Genomic DNA, 9,079 nt, shown 5'->3' on the forward strand with positions numbered 1-9,079 from the left:
ATGACAAGGTGGTATAAAAGGCCAACCTGGCTTTCATTCCTGAAGTCATTGACTCTACACACAGCTCACGTGTTCCCCACCGAAGTTGCTGGTTTTTCATCCTCCTCTGTTTGCCTCCCAGAAGCAAAGGCAGCTCAAAACACTCTGCCCTGTGCGAGCCCTAAGGGCGTACGTGGACAGAACAAAAGGCTTCAGGAAGAATAACCAGCTGTTTGTGTCATGGGCCTCCACGCACAAGGGTAAGAATGTGTTGTGACAGCGCCTGTCCCACTGGCTTGTAGAGGCCATCAGCAGGGCCTACCAGTCCAAGGGGTTGCAGGTGCCTGAAGGGTTGCGGGCCCATTCCAGCAGGGGCCTCGTCAGAGGTGTTTCAGTCTCTGTACAGCTAGGCTACCCCTCACATGTTTGTGAGGTTTTACAGACTGGACGCGGTGGCACCCTAAGTCCTTAGTGTAGGCTGCACATGACAGGGTGTGCTATTACTGGGGTGTTCCCGCAACCTTATACAAGGGGATGGTTTCAGAGCGTAATGCAATTCGGGAGTGGGTCATATCCCCCACTGTGAGATACCGAGCAAAGTCCAATAGAGAACGTCAGGTTACTATTATGTAAACCCCGTTCTCTGGGAACAGAGTGAGGTATCTCACTGCACTGCCTGACTTGCAGTGGCACGTGAAAGAAAGGTGCTTGAGAATGTCATTCCCAAGTGATGCACACCGTTATAAGGAAAGAATAAGCAATATCACAAGGTGCCTCCCATTGTGAGATACCTTGCTCTGTTCCCAGAGAACAGTGTTTATACATAATAGTAACCCGATGTTTTGTTTTTTGTTGGGGGAACCTGTTTTCATTTTGAATACAAGATCTAAGGGGTGGAAACAGCCAGGACGAAAGACACGGGAACCTCATGGGACAGGGTGAGATAGTACATTTGTTTATTGGTATTGGGTCAAACTGCAAAACTGATACTGACTTGTTGAGTACAATCATCCACTGTTTTGTTCGTTCATTTTCTTACGTGTCTGTAGTTAAAGAACGTCAGATGTGCCCCTCATTTATAAAGGCCTGCTGTAATTCTGCTTTTCTGCTGCGCTGCTACCCCTAGCTTTCCGCTGTTTAATCCATTAACAGGGTCACAGGCACTCAGGGTTGAGATGTGCTGGGTGCTCAATGCAATGCAACGCAATGCTGTTTTGATGCATCCTTGACGCAGCAGGAAATGAGCACTTGATGGGTGGACTTACAGGACCTCAGTGAATGCACTATCCATTAACCACCACAGTTAACAGTGCGTACATTCTGCGTGCTAGTGTGATTTTTAACATTGATCTTTTCTGTCCCTTTCAAAAATAAAGGGCAAGAAAGTTTTGAAAAAAGGAAGAGAGGTTTGAAAAAGACTGGATCGTGCAGGGAGGAAATGAAATTATTTGATTGAGTAGACATTCCAAATTCATCCTGGAAGCAAAAATTACATTTAACCTGACTGATATTCCTCACATCTCACAGAAACAAGTAGAAAATGTGTTGATGGCATTCAGTCATTCAATTTCTTTATATATAGCCGTAAGCCACGTACAGCCGGGGACACTTTCACACCTGGTTCAGTTAGTGGCAGTGGGGTTACATCAGTTCATTTACCTCACGGATTTGCTTAGTTTTGACAGGCGCGGATGCACGCTGAATAATAGTAATAGTATAACTTTTTTGTGTTTTTGTTTTTTCATACTAGAATCAAACTAGAAGCAAACTGGAATGAGGTTCTATTATTAAGGAACAACTCTGCAGCTATATTTATGCTTTAACGATCTTCAAAAAGAAATTCATGCTTGTGTCATGTTTTTAAGGTTATTATTATTATTATTATTATTATTCCCTCAAGGCATAGCTGGCTGTAGCATCACACAGTAAGGGCTTCACTCATGGGGGGTCCTTATCTCATATTGTAAGAGCAAGTCCTGTGGTCAGCCTGAAGCCTGTCCGTGTCTGATGTGTGTGAAGTGTACTCCTCTGACACAGTGACTGTAAAGCTCAGTTGGAGGACTTAAGGCCAGCTGCTTACCACATGCCTCAGAGGAGAGCAAGGGATTGTCTAAATCCCCCCAAATTGACAACTGACTGTTATGGGCAGTGCTAAAACTGGGAAATCCAAATGAGGAAGGGAAAAAAATCAGGTTAAAAAAGGAATGCTCGCTTGATTTCCTTTATTTATTCCTTTTGAGTGAAGTTACTACAGTGAACACTGCAATTGATGAGCTTTCAGTAGCCTTGTAATTTTAACAAGACACGGGTAACCTCATAATTATGTTTCCTATACCTTCAGCCTCATTCCCACTGGTCTTCCAGGACTGTAGTAATAAACTGTTTTTCATTATTTAGCTCTTCCGCAAATTCTCGTACCACATGCAATGTTTACAGATAAAATAAAGCTACACAAAGTAGCTCCTTCAATATATATATATCCTTTCAGCCCCCTTTAAGGCCCAGTCATAGTTTTTGAAAGACCCTTCTTTTATGGAGAACTTGCATACCACCCTCCTTATGGAGTTTTTACTTTATTGAGGCAGGGAGGATTGAAGATAGAGATGGGATCAAAGTGCAGAGAGAGCGCCGTGGTGGGGAGTCGAATCACCGGCCTCACTTGGGGGTGGGGGGGTGGATTTTAATGAGGTTTGAGAGTCAGCTGCCCTACGAACTGCACCACATGGTCTCCCCAGGATTCTAGTTTTTCCCAGTCGTTTCCAGCGGCCTAATTTACCCTCTAAAACAAATTCAGCTTCTTCTCTAACAAAACAAATTAGGGCCCATTTCTCTCAGCAATAACAGGCAATAAGTGAATTGAGGCCCTGCATGAATGCTCCAGAAAAAACATCAAATGGAATAAAATGCCCTTGATGCAAGGTAATTAAGTGTATCCACTGTTCCAAACTGCACCACACCTGATGTAAATAGACCTCATCAAGCTGTTTTGGAATAATACCTCTGAAATGTCATGTGCAGTGTTTTACTGTGGTATTCTGTGGTGACTTTTTTTTCTTCACATCACACCCAAAGAGATGCTACAGTAAATAACAACATATGAGAAATAGTGACTGAATTACACAATTTTGTATGCTGTATTTATTTTGTTCCTACAGCAGACAGCAGTTTTATTTTTTACTTTTTCTTGGTGAGACATTTGTGAAACCTTTTCTTTTTGTTATTCTAAAGTGAATAGCCAGTGGGTGTTTGACAAGGGCCTGTGATATTTTTAACCTGGTGTGGGTGAATACCAATGTGAATGCTAATATTTATTAAGCCTTCAAATACAGAATTACTGGACATTTTCACCACAAGAGGGAAATAAATGTTTTAATGCTTTTGATGTCCTGAACAAGATGTCCAAGATTTACCAGTTACCACAGATAATTGCATTTGTTCTGGCCGTATGAGGGAAAATATTACCACCTAGTGAGTATATTTGGGTGGGAAAAGTGCAAATAGATTACTATGTCCAAAGGGTTGTGTAGGGCCTGTTCACTTTGGCCTCGTGTCAAAACATGGACAAAAAAACATTTTTATCTGGTAGAATGTTTACCGCAGAGAATGTTCCTTCGTTTGGATCTTTGACATCATCTGGTACTATGTGTCTAGTCCAATATATCAAACTCTTCATCTCAATGGACCACACAGTGTTTGTTGATGTCTGACACCATTTTTCCAAAACAGTAGAACAGGCAGCAATTGCAAGGATAACAGACCATCCTTTTTTTAAAATTTTCAAACAGTTGCTTTTTGGACCTCTTGGGATCACACGGGCCATTAGTTTCCATTGGATCAACAGAACTTTTATGTGCTGATGCAGTCAGCGCTATACATAGTGCTTACTTGCATGCAGCTTAAAGGTGCAGTATGTAAGTTTGCTGTAGAACACAGTATTCGGTTAAATTTCCTTCACATCCCAACGGATGTCGATAAATTATGAGGTCTGTAAGGTATAAGGAAAAAATCCAGTCTCTCTGACTGTCCCAGGCTTTAAAATCAGCCACTCCAAATTTCAGCAAGCCTGAATCTTAACAACCAATCAGGACCACTCTCTCCGGCACCCCCCGTGACCCTGCTCAGGATAAGCAGGCATAGATAATGGATGGATGGATGGACTTCTGACTGATTATGATCAGAACGGGTCACATAATGCTTTCTGTCTACAGTATTCAGATGTCAGGCAGCGCATTCATGTGTTTGGAGGGGAGGGGCTTTGGAAGGAGAGCGGAGGGCAGTGGGTGGGAGTTTAAAAGTGGTACTCATATTAATGAGTGAGCAACAATGCTTCAGAGACTCACCACTGCTCAAGGAGGAAACTGCTTGGGTGGACTTCATTCCAACTGTGGAATGAAGTCCACCCAAGTCCAGCAGCACATTGATTTGTCCACCAAATGGGTCTATTCTAAATCATGCAAAATCTGGTGAATCAGAAACAAACACAACTATACATGAACTGACAGATCCTTGATGCACATCCAATAGTAACAGATACAACATAATTCCTATCTTACGACAATATGTGATTTCTGGAAAACACCTCATGGTAACAGAGGGATTAAAGTTGGACTGAAATTGCTTCGCTTATATTTTGTACTACCCTTGGGGATAAAATAGGCTGTGTCAGCTGTATTATCAAATCATTTACAATTAATCATTTTTTGTTTTGAATTATAGAAATTGATGTTTTAAAAATCACTGTGCCACCTACTGTGCTTTTTTCCACATTTTTTAAATTGCAGCTTCTTGACGTCAGGAAGCGGTCTCATTTGCATGCAGCCTATCACAGCGTGTATTTCCTTATGATTGACATTGAGGGCTAGGCTTTGCCACTGTCAAGTCTGGAAAACATGGCACCTTGTAAGCGGCATTGTTGTGTTGAAGGATGCACAAATACTGACTCACTACACGCAATCCCAAAGGACACAAATGTAAAAAAACAAGTGGGTAGAATTTTTATCGGGTTCATTAGTGTCAAACAACATAAAAGAGTCTGCAGTCTGCATTTTAAACGACAGACGACTTCTTGAATTGGGCGCAAAAACAGAGTGGATTTTGCAAAGAACTGCTACTGAACCCTGGAGCAGTCACCACTGTCCAGTTGTAGCAGGGTTGTCTCTGCATTGTGTTTTCTTGTAAAGATGCTGCTGTGCGGGATCTGCATTTATTGCTGTACAGAGCGATAAAAAGATTGTTGGAAACAGGTTCGCTCTCAACTTCGCTCACAGTGGCGCGATAAACAGATATTGTTGGTAACAGGCTCGCTTGCAACTGCGCTTGTTATAATATCCAAAACGTCTTTTAATGTATGTATGTAAAGCACATGGACTTTTCCTATGCGGTACAAAATAAAATATATATTATTCTGAAAATGGCATGGTATTATCACTTTGGCCAAGGCTGTAGTTGACTAGTACCATATAGCAACTTTAGCCAATAGTTATAATAAAAAAATGCACGACAGAATGCAACTTAAAAATATGTTGAGCAGTCCCCACAATTCGATCAAGCACAGTACGGAGCAGTACGGATAACCACAAAGTAAGTTTCTTATATTATTATATTTTGGATGCATAATTACTGAGTGTATGAATTACCTTTGCCCGGCTTACAATTTAGGATAGCTAACAGCTACATTCACTAACGTTAGCTGGCATAGCTGAAAGCAATCTTGAAAGCATCAACATAATATTCACACATAATATAAAGCAACAATTCAGGAAAGCCGAATATTATTTATATAGTTAGCTACGGAGATTTGTTGACTTTGTGCAATATGACAACTCATTTAGCTTTACCTATCTACTGAAATGTAGCCCGTCACCCTATTATTTTATCTTGATGGCTGTCACAGTCAACATTTTCAGACGGTCCGCCCACTAGCTGTCACTCAAAACACAAGGAGTACGCCCTCGACCCCGCCCACGCAGTATCCGACCTCCATAGTAACATGATAGTAACATTTTTGTAATATGTCCAAAAGTATACATTTTTATCATTAAAAAAACATTTTAAAAAAAATCTGTCTAAAAGGCAAATTTGTAGAGATGATTACTTTTCTCATTAGCTAATTTCAGACAGTTGTTATGAGACATAAGACTAAATTGATTGGACATACAGTGCAGTCCATGGGTGTTTGGAATATTTATTTTGGCTCAGGCACATTGGATTTTAAATGAATATGAGGTTAAAAACACTGTCATTTGATGACATTTACATCCATATACAGTGATCCATTTAGGAATTAAAGCCCTTTTTATACGTAGTCTCCCCATTTAAGGGGATCAAAGTAATTGGACAACTTAACATAATAAATCTTTTGCATTTAATGACTGCAAGAAGTCTGCAACCCATAGATATCATCAGATGCTCCTTATATTCCCTGGTGACGCTGTCCCAGGGCTATACTGCAGCTGTCTTGAGTTCCTCCATGATGTTTCTATACACTTCATCCTGCTGTCAGCAGTCGCATCATAAATGAAGGCAAGTGAGCTAGTTCAAGTGGCAGCCATACATACCCAAACCATGACATTCCCACCACCATGTTTCAAGAGAAGAGAGGGGGGGTGAGGGGGTGTTTTGGATCATCAGCAGGTAGAAGACGTTTTTAAATTTGTGCTTGTTAGCTGTACGGGTGCCGTGCTGAACACTTCATATTTCAGTTCTCGCCTACTTTCTGTGAACCAAATTAAAACCTCAATGGAGAGTCTTAATGGACGTTTGGAAATAACATCATGCCTGGTCAATATATACTGAATATGACCTGGGGGGGATTCTACCATGAAATTGGCAAATGGTTAACAAAAATCAAATGCTTTCTAATTATGAGTAATCTTTCTCACGAATCTGCAATACTGTACAGCTGACCTCATATTAATGATAGCTGAGTTTAGCCACCCTGTGAGAGCAATCATTCCTTTCTTGGGCATAGATTCAGGCAGAGAAATCAATGGAAATTCCGTTATGTTCAGTGTCTGAATTTAGGGGAAAAGTGCATCCTGTGAAGTCTTGGCATCTAAACCTTGGCAAGAGGAGGTATTACAGAAATGAAATATATCACCCTTACAAGTTTAGACAGTCATGTGAGACAAACCATTATTAGAATGATCCTAAAATTCTCACTTTTATTTTTTTATTTTTAAAACTCACAAACCTGAGCCCAGTAGCACCAGAAATCAACAGATTATGACTAATGCAAGCAATAATCATGTAATATAGGGGCTATTGAACAGCTCTGTTCTGGACCATCAGTGTACTATGTTATTAAAGATAAAAGCTTGAGATGATAATTGTATGATAGTGATAGAGAGAGGTTCTGTTTTTATTAAAAAAGACAGAGAGATGATAAATTAAAACAAATAGCAACAGTTGATGCTGCGGACAGCATGCTGCCCTAAGCCAAGTATTACATGACATGAAGACGAGCCTATTTTTATAAGATATTTTTAATCATTAAAACAGAGGGCCATGGGCCACATGAATGATTCAGCATAAAAGCCAACGCTTTGACCTCCTAGGTGGTGACCGTGTCCAGTAAAAACGCTCGTCCATGTCGCAGTGACACATCCTGTGATCTGGAAACAAATCCCGAATATGCCGGTGTAGAGGGCGGCTGGGAATTCCTCAGGGCCGAAGATAACCAAAATAACCATCGGGAGAGGGGGCCTCCAGTCGCCCGATTAACACATTAATGACTCCTCTGGTGAATCTGGTAACGTGCTTGCACCAGCTGCAGGAGAAGAGCAGTCCTCTGCTACCACACCTGTATGGCTCAGTTTGTAGGCCGCAGAGTAAAGAAACAAAGGCGGGCTGCGTGCTCAAAGGACATACGTGCTGGCCTGGGCCCGCGAGAGTGAGGCAGCATTGAGATATGCTTACCCCCTGTGACTCAGCAGAAAATAAGTCCCAGTATTTAAATTCTTGACATAATAAAGTGTCATGGATGACAAAAAAATGTTGCGGTGAAAATTTTTTCTAAAAATATTATTTTATCTTTATTGAATGTCCCTTGCTGTGTGGGTTTCAGCAAAGAAGAATATATGGTACTTCAGATTAAGACCAGAAATACATGTCCCCTAGAGAAGACAAAAATTAATTGCCGGGTTTTAAGAGGTCATACATATGACTAGACATTCCAAACTGTAAATATAGTAAGTAAATGAATACGTGATAACAATAATGGTAAGTAGATTTTTGACCTCTCTAAAATACATCACAAAAATTATTTTTTCCCCCTGTTTTTGATGTCTTTTACTGCTGTATTTGTAAAGCACAAAATGTGTTTCCATAGAGGATCAGCACATGGCTGTACCCAATGTTAATAGGACTTCCCCCTAGATGTTGCAGCAAAAAAAAAACGAAAAAAAAAAACATAACTCACATTACACCTTCCACATTTTCTTGCTATGGTTTAGATTATACCACACGAATATTATAGTTTTGAACATAATTCTTGACCAGAAACATATGCCTGGCCTCTAAACTAAAGTGTAGAAAAAGAGATAGGAAAGCAGTTTAAACTAGTTACTAAGATACACTGATGCCACTGTAATGCATGTGACAGAATATATGAATACGATTTATGTATTTTTCTAAAAGGTATTTATCAGCGCAACTGCTTAGTAACCACCCCACTAAATCAACGACTTTCACGGGGAAAAAAATTCTTAATGCTCATGGTCATTTTCAGCATTGTAAGTTTCACTATTGTATTGTAACTTAAAAATATTTGTAAGTTGTTTGTGAGACAAGCACATATTGATCAAAATGGGTAAAAAGGTCAATGTTAAGTTTTGTTTTTTCATTGTCTATCTACCTACCTTCAAATACAATGGAATGCAAAAGCCATTGTAATGACTTTGCAATTGTCATTATTTTCAGCTCGATGCACAACTTGAATAATGAGTTTGTTTTCAGACAGAATATTTTGAAAGATGACATAGACCAAAGTGCATGCATTGAAGTCATTCTAGCCATAGTTCATCCTCCACAGCGGGTGGTGAAGAACTCCTGAGCCCTATTGTGAAATTCGAGGACCTTGATGTGCTTATTCAGTTGACAA

This window comes from Anguilla rostrata, chromosome 2 (genome assembly GCF_018555375.3).
Source record: "Anguilla rostrata isolate EN2019 chromosome 2, ASM1855537v3, whole genome shotgun sequence".
Taxonomy (NCBI): Eukaryota; Metazoa; Chordata; class Actinopteri; order Anguilliformes; family Anguillidae; genus Anguilla; species Anguilla rostrata.